General features: G+C 37.8%; 2 long non-coding RNA genes across 2 annotated transcripts; one reads left to right on the top strand and one right to left on the bottom strand.

Annotated features, from left to right (window-relative positions):
• Positions 1 to 1,653: 1,653 nt before the first annotated feature.
• Positions 1,654 to 4,947, bottom strand: LOC140611709 (uncharacterized). The gene is made up of 3 exons (XR_012012855.1): positions 4,747 to 4,947; positions 3,779 to 3,942; positions 1,654 to 1,750 (listed from the first exon to the last, which is right to left on the bottom strand). It is a non-coding gene; the product is annotated as an uncharacterized lncRNA (long non-coding RNA).
• Positions 4,892 to 15,152, top strand: LOC140611710 (uncharacterized). The gene is made up of 3 exons (XR_012012856.1): positions 4,892 to 5,118; positions 12,332 to 12,499; positions 13,090 to 15,152. It is a non-coding gene; the product is annotated as an uncharacterized lncRNA (long non-coding RNA).
• Positions 15,153 to 16,030: the final 878 nt, after the last annotated feature.

Raw genomic sequence — 16,030 nt, 5'->3', positions numbered from 1 at the left:
TAAGTAATCTCTACACCCAATGTGGCACTCAAACTCATAACCTAGAGATCAGGAGTCACACACTCTTCTGGCTGAGCTAGCCAGATGGCCCTTAACTATTTTTAATTATATGAGATTTGCCACCTGAGAAACCCAAAGTCCTTCGTATAACTTTCTTCTGGAAAATATGGTGGGCAATCTTGTCCCCGTTATAAGATACATGATAAAGAACCCAACTTCCCACTTTATTTTTGTTTCACCAATAGTTCCATACTCAGCTATTTGCTCCCCATTTTCCCCTATTTTCTTCTGGTTTGTGGTAAAATCATTTAAAAAATTCAAATACATAAAAAACGTTTTATTCATTCTATAAAATCAGCTTGTCATTAATGATGAAAAAGTTCTGGAGTGGAAAAGAGTTGTTGGCTTTGACCATGCAATTTAATTTGTTTGACATGTCTGATATCAAAATAGCTACTCTAGCTTTCTTATACTATTTGTATGTTTTTAATCTCCTTTTATGTCTAAGTTATCTGTTTCTTTATATGTATGTGTACACAGCATGTAGTTGGATTTTGCATTTTCATCTGGTCTAATAAAGTTTGCTTTCAAATTGGGGTGTCTCTGTAGAGACAGATTAATAGAGGACTCTTTAGAAGGCTGCTTTTATATATGAGCTTTTCCAGGACAAATCAGGTATTCTGAATGGACTTATTAAAAAACCTTTAGCCTCACTGGTAATCAAAGATATGCATATTATATTAACAATGGGATATGATTTCCCTGGTAAACATAAGGGCAAAGAGGGTTTTAAAATGCTAATCTCAGAGTGCCTGAGGATGAAGTGAAATAGGTAGCACTGGTGAAGTGTAACTTGGTACATATTTTTGGAGGGCAATAGACAAAAAGGGTTTCAAAATTGCTTATATTCATGGATATTCATCACACAGTTATTTATCTTAAAGATCTGAAACAAGCAAATAATGAAGGAATATTATATTTTCAGAGAATATTAAATAACATGGGAAAATGCTTTTGATACAATATTGAGTAAAAAGGACAACTAAAAATTACACTTTTAGGATTAGAGTTTTGATAAAAAATTAAAGTAGCATTTTAGAATATGATGTCATATACATGGGTGCCTGGGTGGCTCCCTTGATTAAGCATCTGCCTTTGCCTCCGTTCGTGATCCCAGCATCCTGGGAATGAGCCCCACATTGGGCTCCCTGCTAGGAGGGGAGTCTACTTGTCCCTTTCCCTCTGCCCCTTACTTGTGCTGTCTCTCCCTCTCTCTCAAATAAATAAAATCTTAGAATACTGTGTCATATACAATCATAAAAATGTGTAATGTACATCTCTATTTTTTTAATCCTAGAATTAAAAAAAAAAAAAAGGATTTGTTGGTTTAGCAAGGAATACTCCAAAATATCCAGGCCAAAAAATAATCCATTTGAGGATCTCCAGGGATGGAAATTCCAGAACTATTCCTAGTGTTTTTTAACTATGGAAATCTGAAAAGTTTTAACTGAAGTCTCCCTGATTTAATTTAAATCTGTGTCTCATTCTGATTTGCAATATTGTAAACATTTTTCAAAATTCTCCTCCTTAAAAGAAACTGTAAAGATATTACTAAAACCACATTAGCCACCTCTTTTATCAAATATCTTTATTGTGATCTTTTTTTCTCATTATTTAGCATTATACCATTTTTTAAATGTGTCTTTCTTCCTCGAATCTGCTTCAACCCTGTAAATTTACTGGTAGGACCCTGCAGCAAAAAGAAAAATCATGTTTGTCATGAACTTCTTTCCCTTCTTATGCCTTCTCATTTATTTTCTACCTTTGCTGGAATATTGAAGACTTTAAGAGGATCCCAAAAATAGTTGTAGTAACAACAATGGGTTTTTTAAAAATTTCTTGTTTATCTTGGATAATTTAACTGTCAGAGGACGGAAGGGATGGATTTATATATGCTGGAAACATGCCATGTGGCAGCACTGTGAAAAGTGCTTTACATGTATTACCTTGTACAGTTTTACAAAACCTTTGCCGAGTAGTGATCATCGAGTAGTGATCATCGTTCCTGTATTAAGGAAAGGACAGGGCAGCCCGGGTGGCTCGGCGGTTTAGCGCCGCCTTCAGCTCAGGGCCTGATCTTGGAGACCCGAGATTCAGTACCATGTCAGGCTCCCTGCATGGAACCGGCTTCTCCCTCTGCCTGTGTCTGTGCCTCTTTGTGTGTGTGTGTCTCTCATGAATAACTAACTAACTAACTAACTAACTAAATAAATAAATAAATAAAATCTTAAAAAAAAAAAAAAAAGGACAGAACATCAAGAGTTATACAGGTTAGGTAATTCGTCAAAATCAAACAGTGTATCTACATCAGACTGGATTCAACCTCAGGTATGTCTGAGCTCTTACTGCCATACAATGCAGTTTTTTAAAAGAATAAAATCTCAGTTGGATCTTTTTAAGCTTGATCTGAAATGCTGAAATTAGCATTTTTAGTATATCATCAAAGCTTTCAATTAGGCAGAATTTTGTTGTTGTTGTTGTTGACCTGATTTACAATGAGTTAACAGCAAGGAGAGTTTCCACTTTATTTACTTCCACATGTCTGTCATGGTGGTTCCATAGAACCTTGAGGTTCATATAATTACCTATAGTCACCCTTGGTGGCAAATGGTAAACTACTGACCAACTAGAAGGATTTGAAATATGACTGCTAGAACAGCCTGTCTGCGGATATATGAGGAAGATTTCAGTGAGGTTCAAGGTCAGGGACATCACAGAACTACAGAATCCTCCTAATTGTTTAGAAGGGGGACATGGTGGGGATGACAGTGAACAGTAAGGATCCCTCCCAGGCCATAGCGCCTCTTGCTTCCCTGTCTTTAATAACTGAGAATGACACTAAAGATGATAATTTAAAATTATTTTATAAAACTTGTTTTTATGACATAGTTAGGCATATAAATAACATAGATAATATAGTATTTATTTGCATTCTGGCATTCTGCTTAAGACATTAAACATTACAAATACAATTGAAACCCTTTCTGTATCCACCCCAATCCTGTCCCTACCTTCCCTCTTTCCCCAGGGGTAGTATATGTTTGATATTTATGCATATTAATAATTATAGCTTTAAAAAATAATTATAGCTTTAATTCAGTCACTTTCACTGATGTATAGTATTCCACTCTATGAACATATTATAATTTATTTACCTTCAAATTGATGGGCATTTAGGAGACAAAGATAAGGCTGGTGGAATGTTTGATTAAAAGCAAGTTATTTCTAGTCTTATTTTTGTGTTGGGAGATGGGATCAACAGATGTTTATTTCGATAAATAAATAAATAAATAAATAAATAAATAAATAAATAAATAAATAAATGTAAGCCTAACATTCATAGCCCAATGATGACAATGTGTCATGGACCAAGGATAATGATTAATCCAATTAATGCATACCAGATTTCTTTCTTTCTTTTTTTTTTTTTTAAGATTTTATCTATTCATTCATGAGAGGCACAGAGAGAGAGAGGCAGAGACACAGGCAGAGGGAGAAGCAGGCTCCCTGCAGGGAGCCTGATGTGGGACTTGATCCCCGGGCTCCAGGATTACACCCTGGGCCGCCCTGGGCCGAAGGCGGTGCTAAACCGCTGAGCCACTGGGGCTGCCCACATACTAGATTTCTAATAAAAGTGACAGCTGTGTTAGTTTGCTAAGGCTGCCAAACGAAGTACTACAGACCAGGTGGCTTAAACAATAGAAATTTGTTTTCTCACAATTGTAGAGGCTGGAAGTCCAAGATGAAGATGTTGGCAGGGCTGGTCTCTTCTGAAGCTTCCATAGATGGGTTTATAGATGGCCATCTTTTCCTCCTTGGATAATTCCTCCATGGCTGTGTCTTCCTATGTCGGGCTCCTAATCTCCTTTTCTTATAAGGACACTAGTCACAGAGGATTAGGGATCACACTAATGACCTCATTTTAACTTAATTACCTCTCTGAAGACCCTGTATCCAAATACAGTCGCATTCTGAGGTACTGGGAATTAGGACTTCAATATATGAATTTGGGGGGGCACAAGTCATCCTCTAACAACTGGTATAGATAATGTTTCAAAGACATTCCTTTAAAGGTCTCTTTGTACAAATAAGTGCAGGTTTCCCAGGGAATCCACTTAAGTATAGAATGGCTAGATCATATTACAGAATATTATTAAATGAATGATAGCAACGATGTTCGTACAGTGAGAGTTTGAAAAAATGATTATAGTAGCTAGTATTTCTCAAGTGCCAATAACTATATTATGCAAAATGATGTTTAATTTTTACAACATCTATTTGAGGTAGGTATTATCATTATTCCCATTTTACCAAAAAGGAAGCCGAAGCTTATAGAAATTAAGGAATCTTTCAAAGGGCCTGCAGGAGCTATCGATAAAGCCAGGATTCTAACCCAGGTCTGCTGGTTTCCAAAGCCCATGTTTTTATAATCTAGTAGCTTCTGTCACAGCTTCATTTGGAGAGCGAACACACACACTCCCCCTACCCTTAGGAAGTGCCACCCCAGAGCACAGTTAGCCACTGGTTCAAAAATCCATTTATCAAGCCGCACTAGATGTGACTGGAAATGGAATGACAACACTTTATGAGAACAGCCCAGGCAAAGAAAAGAGGTACAAATTCCCTGAAAAACAATGCCCAAAGGCACATCTGTGTTAATTTCTAAAAATAGAAAAGCATAGAAACTTCGTGGCTGTGGAGCCCTTGCTTAAAGAGCAGAGGCACCACATCCTGTGACGCCAAGAAGTGGTGGCGGAAGTCCCCGTGAACAATGGCCACAGATGCCAGCCGAGGAGAGAACAGTGCAGGGGGAAGGACCGGGTGTCACCCCCCAGCTGTGGGACGTGCAGAGGAAGGAAGTACAGGACGAGCTACAGCTCGGGCCTCCGCGGGTGGCTGTGAGCATCATGCAACCTCATAGATGCAGGGCGCTGGGTGTGGCACCTGGCACAGAGTGCGCGCTCGGTTCAGGTTGCTTAGCACTGCTGTTATTCTCTTTATGTGGTCCGTTTCCCCATGACACACAAGACAGAAACAGCAGCCTCTTCGAAGGAGGAGGTAAGAATTAGGTCTATTAATAAGTCCTCCTTTACTATACTGTGGTGGAGATGTGTGTTCCATTAATCTAATTAACACAATCTTTAAGTAACAGTTTTGCAAATAGATCCTGGACAACACTTGGGGGGGAAAAGTGGTACTTTTTTACTTTTATAACATGAGAAGTCTGAATATGTTTGCCTTATCACCCTAACTCAAGCTGGAAAGGAAAATTCAAAATTTCACTTGAAGCATAAGCACTAGTAATGTTTAGCCAATGAAGATTCAGTTCTTGGGGTGGGGATACTAAATATACAGGGTCAAGTGATTTGAGATGATTTTTGCTCTTTTTTCCTCTCACTCCTTCCATCTCTTCAGCCCAACTAGAATTTTTTCTCTTGAAAAATTCTAAAAAGGGGGCACTTGAGTGGTTCAGTGGTTGAACATCTGCTTTTGGCTCAGGTTGTGATCCTGGGGTTCCTGGGATCGAGTCCCACAGCTGCTTCTCCCTCTGCCTCTGTCTCTGCCTCTCTCTCTGTGCGTCTCACTCCTTCCATCTCTTCAGCTCAACTAGAATTTTTTCTCTTGAAAAATTCTAAAAAGGGGTACTTGAGTGGTTCAGTGGTTGAGCATCTGCTTTTGGCTCAGGTTGTGATCCTGGGGTTCCTGGGATCGAGTCCCACAGCCTGCTTCTCTCTCTGCCTCTCTCTCTCTCTGTGTCTCATGAATAAATAAAAATAAAATATTTTAAAAAATTCTAAAAGATCATAGAATTAAGGGTAGGAATAATTAGGTCATTGAAGCCATTTTTCTGCTGAGAAGATATGCCCAAGGTACAATCTATAATGCTTTTCCTAGTGTGGCTTTGAACAATGTGTCTTTTATGAGATAAACAGTTGTAGACATGGAGGCCTCCATTTATATCCAGAACAGGGATGGCACAGGGAGGAAGACGCTCTCAGAGGCACACCTCCCTGAACCAGACCTGATCTGCTGGCAGGAACTCAGAAGGGCAAAAGGGTAGTAAGGACTCCACTTTGATGTGCAGTCACTGCTGTGTGGATGTGTGTGTGTGCAGGGGGGCAGGGCGAGGGTAATAAATACCAGGGAGAGTTTTGCAATGCATGCCTATCAGCTGAGCATTGGACAAACATTTTTGCCACCAGCTATTTCCCCAAGGCTTCTGACAGTTTGTGCAACTTGTGTAAGACATTCCTGAAAGAGAGGAGCATTTGTTCAACTTATATAACTTCTTTTTATATCATAAGACTAAAGCAGTCCTTCCGGGCTCATGTCCTGTTGAACGTAGTCCAATTGAAACTTCTTTCCTTTCCATACTCAGAAACCTGACTACCTGTTTAAATTCCTCCTGATAGCACAGCTTACTGTTTGCCCTCGGTCCTTCTCTGGCCCTCCCATACACACAGATTTCATAATGACATTCCTTCTTCCTCTTGTAATTCTATTTAACTGTTAAAAAAAAAAAAAAAGAAGCAACAGCTTATGTTTGAACAATTTCTACAATGCGTTCTTAAATTGAATATGTGTGTAAAATGCATATACTTTTAAAGCATAGGGAATACTATGTGATTCTAGAATTGCAAGGTAGGAGTTTAGCTAATGGAGTTTTGGGGGGATATTATGATGTGTGCATAGCTGGGGACACTACCTCTCTGGAATCTGGGGAATTTGTATTCACGTACTTCCTGCCTCCAGCAAAGGAGTTCAATAAAGCATGTGGAACTTCTTATATTTGTTATAGCTTTTGTTTCCTGACCACTTTTTTTTGAAAGAAATGCTGATAGGTTATGCTTTGATGTATTTTTATTTAGAGGTTTTCTATACAAATTGGTTTAAGGTGTTATGACTGAGTATAAGTTCTCTGATAATCATTATTCTACTCCAGTGCTGTCTAGTACTTTTTTTGTGGCCTCATAAGATTGCCAATTCATCAAAGCAAACTTGGTGGGTGAGGGAGTGACACACACCTCGTTTAAAGGTTGACAATGGGGATGCCTGGGTGGCTCAGGGACTTGAGCGCCTGCCTTTGGCTCAGGTCCTGATCCTAGGGTCCTGGGATTGAGTGCCATATTGGGCTCCTTGCGGGGAGCCTGCTTTTCCATCTACCTATGTCTCTGCCTCTCTCTCTCTCTCATGAATAAATAAATAAAATCTTAAAAAAAAAAAAAAGATTGACAATGTATGGTTTACCTTCATGGAGACATTCCTACTTGCCTTTCATGGAAGCCCTTGAGTTAAGAGCACAGATGGTATTGATTCATCTGACACGTGAGGCCATCAGGCTCAGGGAGGTGAAAGGCTTTGGCCCAAGTCATGCAGCTAGTAAGTGGCACAGCAAGTCTTTTCACCCCAAAAGCATTTTTGCATAATCAGGCTAGTTTCTACTATTGTTGTAGTTACCGTGTGCTAGTCACTGAACTTAGTGCTTCGTGCACATTATTTCAGTGAATACTGCCTGCTACCAAGGAAGATGGCATTCATTACTGCAGAAGAGGAATCCAAGACTCATATCACCCAGAATCTTCTCATTTAGAACCAGGTCATTTAATGTGACCTCTTTGAAGCCCTTCAAACTATAGCACACTCAGTTTAACCTATGTCTCTCATTAAATGTTAGATCCCTTTCCCTTCTCCATAATACCTGTTGGTGCCAGGGTGGGCTTTGCTTTAAGATCATGAAAATAGAAGAAAGAAAATGCACACAGGTATGACACGGTAGTGGTGGAGATTTGGCTGTCACGAGAATGCTCGGTGGGGTACTCTGAACCATGTACTGGGAAACCAAGAACAGTATGACACTAATGCAGCCTGAACCCAAAAGTGAGAAGTGAGGAAGACATGAGCCGTCTGTGCTCAGTACAGCTGTTCCCACAGGGAAGAGGCCAATGTGAACTCCAGGCTGTCTCAGTGTTGCATCGCTCTGTGTTTATAGTGTCCTGGCATTCTCGACATTGACTGGAGAAGCCTGTCCCATAATTCCATGAAGGGTTCTCAACTTGGGACTATCTCTCTCTCTTTTTTTTTTTTTTTTTTAATTGTTGCTATTGCTGCACTGTTGGTATTATCTGTGAGCAATCTTAGTGGATTTGGTAGGCTTTGGGACCAAACTGCACTGGGAAATTCTGGAAGTGGAAAATCTGAGTAAAAATCTTTAGGAAAATACAATAAAGTGTTCCCAAGAGTTAAAATGAATCAGTTGAATATGTGTGGCTTATATTCTTAAGTTTAAAATTAAGTTTCACGGCGCGGCCTCTTATTCATGAGGCTGGCTACAAAAAAATTACCATTATTTTTGAAACCTTCTATTTCAAATGATATTGGGTTTTTAATATTATTCCAAAGTAAGAAATGTGATGTATCAGAGCTACTATTGACTCTTATAGGTTTCAGCTTTTCCAGCTATAAATGGGAATGAAAACATACCTGCTGAGAGGTATAGATTTATTTTAAATTATTGGAGATACCCAACAAAACTATCATCACGAAATTAAAATGGTTATTCAGAAGAACTGAATGTCTACTCTACAAGCAGAGTTAGGTTGATATCCTAAAGAATAACTGACTGAATATCATTTGTCTTATGTGCAAATAAAGTCTTTTCTCTCTGTGGACTGGTTTCTTTTTGTCCAAAGAGAAAGCTAATCTGAAATTACTGAAATGGAATAATCCAGATACAGACACTGTTCATGTGAGTGTGGTCATATGTGAGGGCCGGATAAACTTCTGAATGGACAAGTCAGGTTTGGGCAAGGAAATAGAAACTATTCTTTGTGTTCCAGATATAAAGAGTTTAATTGATAATTAGGAACTTGTACAACTTTTGGAAGAGCTGGAAGGAGGGGCGGAGGGGTTCACCAGTGCTGCCACTGAAGGTCAGAGAGGCTGCCCCGAAGGTCAGAAGACATGACACTGATGCCCACAGCCTGAAACACATGGAGTAGTTTTCAAAAGCTTGTTTGCAAGCCTCTGCACTTCTTGAGAATCTCCGAGAAGCCCTCACTAACTCTATCAGCCTCGTGGGTGGATGTCCAAACCTGGTCTGTGTGTATGTGTGCAAATACCTCCAGAAAATCAGAAAATTAGCAGGAAATTAGCTTCACTTTCCACGTCTATCCCAGGTCCTCTTCCATAACTCTGCAAGAGGATTCCAGTGCAGTTCTCAGGCTTGGAAGAGGTTGTTGGTGGTGCCAGCTTGGCAGTAGCTAATCTAACACACAAGGCTATTTTTCTAAATTCTTAAAAAATAAAATTTGATATTTCACTGAACAAAAATAGACCTTGGCATAACTGACTTCCTTCCTTCCTTCCTTCCTTCCTTCCTTCCTTCCTTCTTTCCACAAAATATGCTTTGAATAGCCAGGCTATTGCTATGTGCTAGGAAAACTATTGTACCGAGATAGGCTAATATTTGTTCTAGTCAGGCAAACCATTAATGTACAAGGAAACTCCACAAAAAATAATAGCTTTTGATGCTCTGAAGGACACAGGTGCCATTGGGTTGTGGCATTTTAGATTGATTGGTGCCTCTCTGGTATTTCACATAATGCCTCTATCAGACTTATCTGGATGTATTTCTTACTCACTTTGTGAAGTTTTAAGCTCTTGGGGGACAGGTAAGGTAGCCTACTTCTCATTTTATTCCTTACAAGTTGTACAGTAGAGCAAGCACCAAATAAATGTTATTCGTTGGGCAAATGTGGACCACAGTTCAGAATTCCATACAGAGTCACGTGGTTCCAGGTGAATCAGATGGATGAAATATTTTAGTTTTGTGTGTGATTCACATACTTATGTAAACAAACCTACGTGGTAGGGATTGGTCATATATTCCTCTGATCCTTTTGTTGAATACCTGGCATCTAAGCCTTGACAACTCTGATTCTCAGAGTTCTGATAAAATAATCCTCCTTTGAGGGGGTGGATTCTTCTAGGCTAACTGCATGAAGGCGGCAGGGTCAAATGTAACAGAAACTATCAGAAGATAAAACAGGTCAATTAATATATTAGACTAGAGTTCCATTACACCTTGTGATCTCCACTTAACAGTTTTCTTCTCAGAGAATTTTTCCCTGAGCAGCATGATGCTTCTCAAAAATGATGCAAGTGAAAAATTAAAGCCCATCACAAACTCAGGAGAATAAATGTTTTGGGTTGAATTGTTCAGATTAAACAGCTATATCAAATGTAGTAATTGACATGTGAGTGGAGTAATTGTGTACCTCTTGTGAGAATGATCCATATGGTGAAACACAGATAGCTCAAACATGGGGATAACGTTGGGGATAATGTTGAAAGCCCACATCTTCCTGAAAAGCAGATCATATAATGAATTGTGTCAATCGTTTCCTCTTACCTGTTGTTTGCAAATGTAAATCTCCTCTCTTCTTTTGTATTTCATCAAAATTGAGATAGCTGGAAGAAGAAATATGCCAAGAGTTAAGTTCTTCATCTTTTTGGCTGTCTCTCCACAAAAACATATCCTATATCATCTCTTCTGCTGGTGATTGTGATTCTCCCTGGTAAGAAACAGTCTTGTACCAGGGATTGATTGGGAAGACCAGGTTGCAAATTTTGCTGCTGTCTGTAAACACATTGTTAAATGTGGCTAGTTAGAAGGCAGCCAATTCTGTGAACCTTTCTGTGGCTTACCATTTCCCCTTCTGCTTCCCAACTTCCCAAAACTATTAATGGCACATTTTGCCCTAGCCTGTGTTGCATCCAATGATAAACAGATGGATCCCAGCCACAGCATGAAGATGGGAAGTCTGTTTGGGCACAATATGTTTCATATTCCTATCCAGCTGCCTCCTGCTTCCGTCTTCATAGAGTCTGCTGAAAAATCAGGACTTCTCATTGTAATCTACAACCCCCACCGCCCCGCCCTTTCCTCCTCTGTGGCTGTAAATTATTTCTCCAGTAGTGATTTATGTAGTATCTTTAAGGAAGAAAGTCTGGCAGCAACACGAGGAGAAAGATATTCTGGGAGAGCCACAAGAGCACCCCTAACCCTTCCAGCCCCCCCTGGCTAGGTAATGTCCTGGAGCATTAAACCATAGTTCTCTTTGATTTTTTGACTGTGAAAGAAAACAAAAACTTATTCCCTCTCCCACATCCTTCTCCCCACTTCAGACCAAAGTACATTTAATTACTTCTCAGTGTCATGTTAAGATGTGCTGATAATTCTTCTGAAAAAGATCAATTTAGTCACAAGAGTAGTGTTACTTGAGTAGGCCCTCGGATCACCATGCCCCATGCCGCATATCTCATTTATCCATGTTGAACCATTTAACCTATTAAATTGGCTTGACTTCACTTGTCTCTACTAGGCATATGACGGGAGTTACATGGTAAGGAAACATTTCTGGGGAATTTTAATATCCAAAAAGTATGGATTGCTCTGTTGGTTTTATTTTATTTGCTGTGACAACCAATTAGTCAAAATATTTACTGGGTGCCACTCTAGGCAAAGCACAATGCCATATGCTATCATGAAATCTACATCATACCCTGGAATGGCAATGATCACTTAGATTTTTTTTTTTCTGTAGTGGGTGTAACGACCTACCCCTCCTTCCTACTTTAGAGCAGTGTCTAGCACATTGTAAGCAATTTTGACTGGAGAGTGTCATGCAGGTTGGAGACATAATCTTGCTTTATAAAGATTAATATGAGAAGCTGAATTTCAAATCAGAAGGATAGTGAATAAACATGAAATTGGCACAGAGAGAATTAGTTTCGAATAGAAGGCTTCAAGGTGGTAATCTTTTAGAGCTACTACCTGAAGTCAGACTGTTGTCTATCAAGTGGTCTCATAACATGGCATTTAGTTTCATGAATTTATGATGATCTGAACTTGTAGGATCAGAAACTTGGCTCTATCACTGTGTGGAAAATGAATCCTTTCATAGGAGCGGATTCATAGGTCAAGCTCATAGAGACTGATGTATAATCACAGTGTCCATTTATTAATTTAGATTTAGAAATAACTGGCAGAAAGATCCAGATTCAAATGCTTTGGTTAGCATATTTTCATTTTTTCTCTTTATAGATAGACATACTTTTGTTATGTCATACAAATGATACTCAATTTAAGCCACTGTAGGTATTTTGTTGTTGCTGGTGGTACTTTGCAGTCAGATGCAATCTTGATATTTCTTGTTCTTTGACTCAAAAAATGTTTCTCCTGGATCTTTCCTCTTCCACATGAGTTTAGGATCAGCTTAACGAGATAGACCTATGTACATCGAGAAGGAAAAAAAGAAAAAAAGAAGAATCTATTGTGATTTTTAATTTGAATTGCATGGAATTTAGAGATTGATCTGGGGGAAATGAATGTGTTTCTGATGGTGGATATACCCATCTACGAATATTTTATGTATATGTAAGTAATTTTATGTTTATTTTATGTGCATATAAATATATTTTTAAATCAGGTCTTATTTTATGTCTTTCAATGATGTTTTAAAGTTTTCTTATGTAGATCTTTCTCACCTTTCTGACATTTATTACAAAATGTCTTAAATGTCTTTAATAGTTAAAAATTACATTTCTTTACCATTTATTATTGGTGCGTATCAATGAACTTGGTTTCTGTACATTCCAAGTAAATTTACCAACATATTAGTTCTAATAGTAAATTCTATATTACTTAATAGTGTATAAATTCTCTTAAGTTTTCTACACAGTCATATCATCTGCAGACCAAGACAATTTATTTTTCTCCTTTCCAGACATGGCAGAAACATTTAAAATCCTCTGAATATTCACACGCTTCCCCCCCACACACATTTTTAGCCCTTTGAAGTTAAGGCCATGTAACTTGCATGTAAGTTCTCAAATTTAGTTATTCATATTTTTCTCTTAAGATTAAAAAACCACTGCATGTGTAATGAGCTCTTTTTATGTATTCCTAGTATCAGTAGTTAAGACTTCTAATGTACTTTTTTTTTTTTTTTTTTTTACTCATGATAGTCACAGAGAGAGAGAGAGGCAGAGACACAGGCAGAGGGAGAAGCAGGCTCCATGCACCGGGAGCCCGACGTGGGATTCGATCCCGGGTCTCCAGGATCACGCCCTGGGCCAAAGGCAGGCGCCAAACCGCTAAGCCACCCAGGGATCCCCTCTAATGACCTTTTAAATACCTACCTTAAGGTCCCCGGGTGGCTCAGCCGGTTGGGCAACTGACTCTTGATTTCAGCCTGGGTCATGATCTCAGGGTCGTGGGATTGAGCCCAAGTTGGGCTCCCTGCCCTGTGGGGAGTCGGCTTGAGGATTCTTCCTCTCCCTCCCCTCCGCTCCTGCTTGCATGTGCACCTAATTTCTCTCTATATATAATGGGTAAAGAAATCTTTAAATAAATACCTACCTTAGCTTATCTTACATTAATGACAGTACTTTTATTTGTTCAGTTCTAAGTATTTTCTAATTTGTATTGTGATTTCTTCTTAAGTCCATGATTTAGAAGTATTTCAGACATGAATTTTAAAAATCACTTATTTAATCTTCTACTTTTAATTAATTATATTAAAAAAATATGATCTACCAGATGTCAGTTCTTTCTTACTAGCCGAGATTTACTTTGTGGTGTCATGTGAAGCAAAATTTTCTAAACATTCCATTTGCACTTGAGTAGAATTTTTGTATCTTAATTGGCAAATGCAGTGTACTGGATAGGTTTCCCAAATTTTCTATATCCCTATAGATTTGTTTTTAACAGCTTTAATGAGGTATAATTTAAATGCTATAAAATTCAATGATTTAAAATTGCATAATTCAATGATTTTTAGTAAATTTATAAATTGTGCAAACATCACTACAGTAATTTTAGAACATTTCACCTTAAAAAGATCTCTCCAGTCTGTTTGTAATAATCCCTGTTCCCATCCTTATTGATTTGTGTAGGCTTGGTCCACCAGTTTCAGAGAGGCATGAATATGAGATGGCTTTGTCAAATTTGTCTTTGTAATACTGTAAATTTTCACTTTTCACATTTTATAGCTATTTTATTAAATACATACAAGTTTAAAATTGTCATATTTTGTAGACAAATTGTTCATTTGATCATTATATTGTATCCATCTCTAAAAATTCCTTTTGTCTTAAGGCCAGTTTTGTTTGCTGTTACTCTAGCTACAACAACCTTCTTTGGGTTAATATTTACTTGATATATCTTTTCCATCACATTAATTTAAATGTTCATGTCTATAAATTATATGTATATCTGCTGGAATCAAGACATGTTGTATTTAGTCTTTCTGTCTAATCTGATAATCTCAGTCTTTTAAGAGGGAAGGTAATACATTTACATTCAGTGTGACTGTTGCCATATTTGCTTTATTTTTTTTTAAGATTTTATTTATTTATTCATAGAGACACAGAGAGAGAGAGAGAGGCAGAGACACAGGCAGAGGGAGAAGCAGGCTCCATGCAGGGAGCCCGATGTGGGACTCAATCCCGGGTCTCCAGGATCACGCCCCAGGCTGCAGTCGGCGCTAAACCGCTGCACCACCTGGGCTGCCCGCCATATTTGCTTTAATTTCTATATATTATTTGTTGCCTTTTTTTTTTTTTTTACTGTGCATTTTCCCTTCTTTTCTTCCTTTTCTCCCCCTACTTCCTTTCCTGCCTTTTTTTAGTTGACTGATTTTTTTCCCCAATTCTCCACCAATTCCAGTTTGGAAGTCTTATCTTCTATATAAATACATACATACATATACTTGTATGTGCATATGTGTATGCATATATATGTATGTGTGTGTACCTGTGTATAAAATCCTTGACTTATCTTTTACCTTAAAAGTTATTGTCATGTAGCATTTTAGTTCCATCCTGATTTTTACTCTTACACTGCAAAGTATTTTTAAGATTTGCACATGTTTACCATTTCTTGGCATAAAACTATCTCTTGCATCTTATGTCTGCCTTCTGAGTTTGAGCTCTTCTTCCTGAAGTACATATGTTAGAAATTTCTCAATGAGAATTTGATAATAGTGAAGACTTTGATTCTTTGTGTGTGTGGAAATGTCTATTTCATCCTTATTACTGAATAAAAATTTGTTTGAAAATAGAATCCTGAAATACCTGGTATTTTCTCTCAGCGTGGTGAAATTATATTGACTTGTCAGCTGTGTCTTCTGTTAAGAAATCTGATATAAATCCATTCTTCATCTATTTGATTTTTTAATCTTTGCTGTTTTTATGGTCTCCCCTTTATCTAGATGTATATTTATATTTATTTACTCTGTTCAGCACTCACCATGCTTTCTGAATGTAAGAATTCACATCATTCATCCATTCTGGAAAAACTTTAACTACTAGATCTTCAAATTTTACTTCTCCCTCATATTTTCTATATTTCTGAAAATCCTGTGATGGATTTTCTCATTTTATATTCTATGTTTTTTAAACTCTCTTCCGTATTTTTAAATCTCTTTCTGTGTTGAATTCTGAAGTGTCTTCCATAGAGTCCTGGTCTTTTAATGTTTTTAGTTACTTATTTTAGGTCTTTAATCAATTTAAATGTATGATTTAGTAGTATCTAATTTAGAATTTCTAACTATTTTAATTTTGCTATTTAATTCTGTTGCTGTGTTTGTTGATTCCCAAATGTGGTCGATTCCTCATATATTTTATAATTGTTAATTATGTGGGGATCATTTTTAGTAGGGCTTTGTCTATGTGAATTTTGTGCATCTTGAGTTGAGGGTGTATTTCTCCTTAAGGTTTATATTTGCCCTGACAGAATTTCCAGGGATATAGAGACATAGAGACATAGGGCCAATTTGTGTGTTAACTTTAAGGTTTGGGGTCTGAGACTATGTTGGTATTAGATACATCTTAATTTCTAGCTATGTGTGAAATCTTAATTTCTAGCCAATGGTTATTGATACCCAAGTCCAGACTGAGCTAAAAA

The sequence above is a fragment of the Canis lupus genome, chromosome 20 (assembly GCF_048164855.1).
Source record: "Canis lupus baileyi chromosome 20, mCanLup2.hap1, whole genome shotgun sequence".
Taxonomy (NCBI): domain Eukaryota; kingdom Metazoa; phylum Chordata; class Mammalia; order Carnivora; family Canidae; genus Canis; species Canis lupus.
The sequence above is the reverse complement of the archived record's forward strand: the minus strand, read 5'-3'. Positions and strand labels throughout refer to the sequence as shown.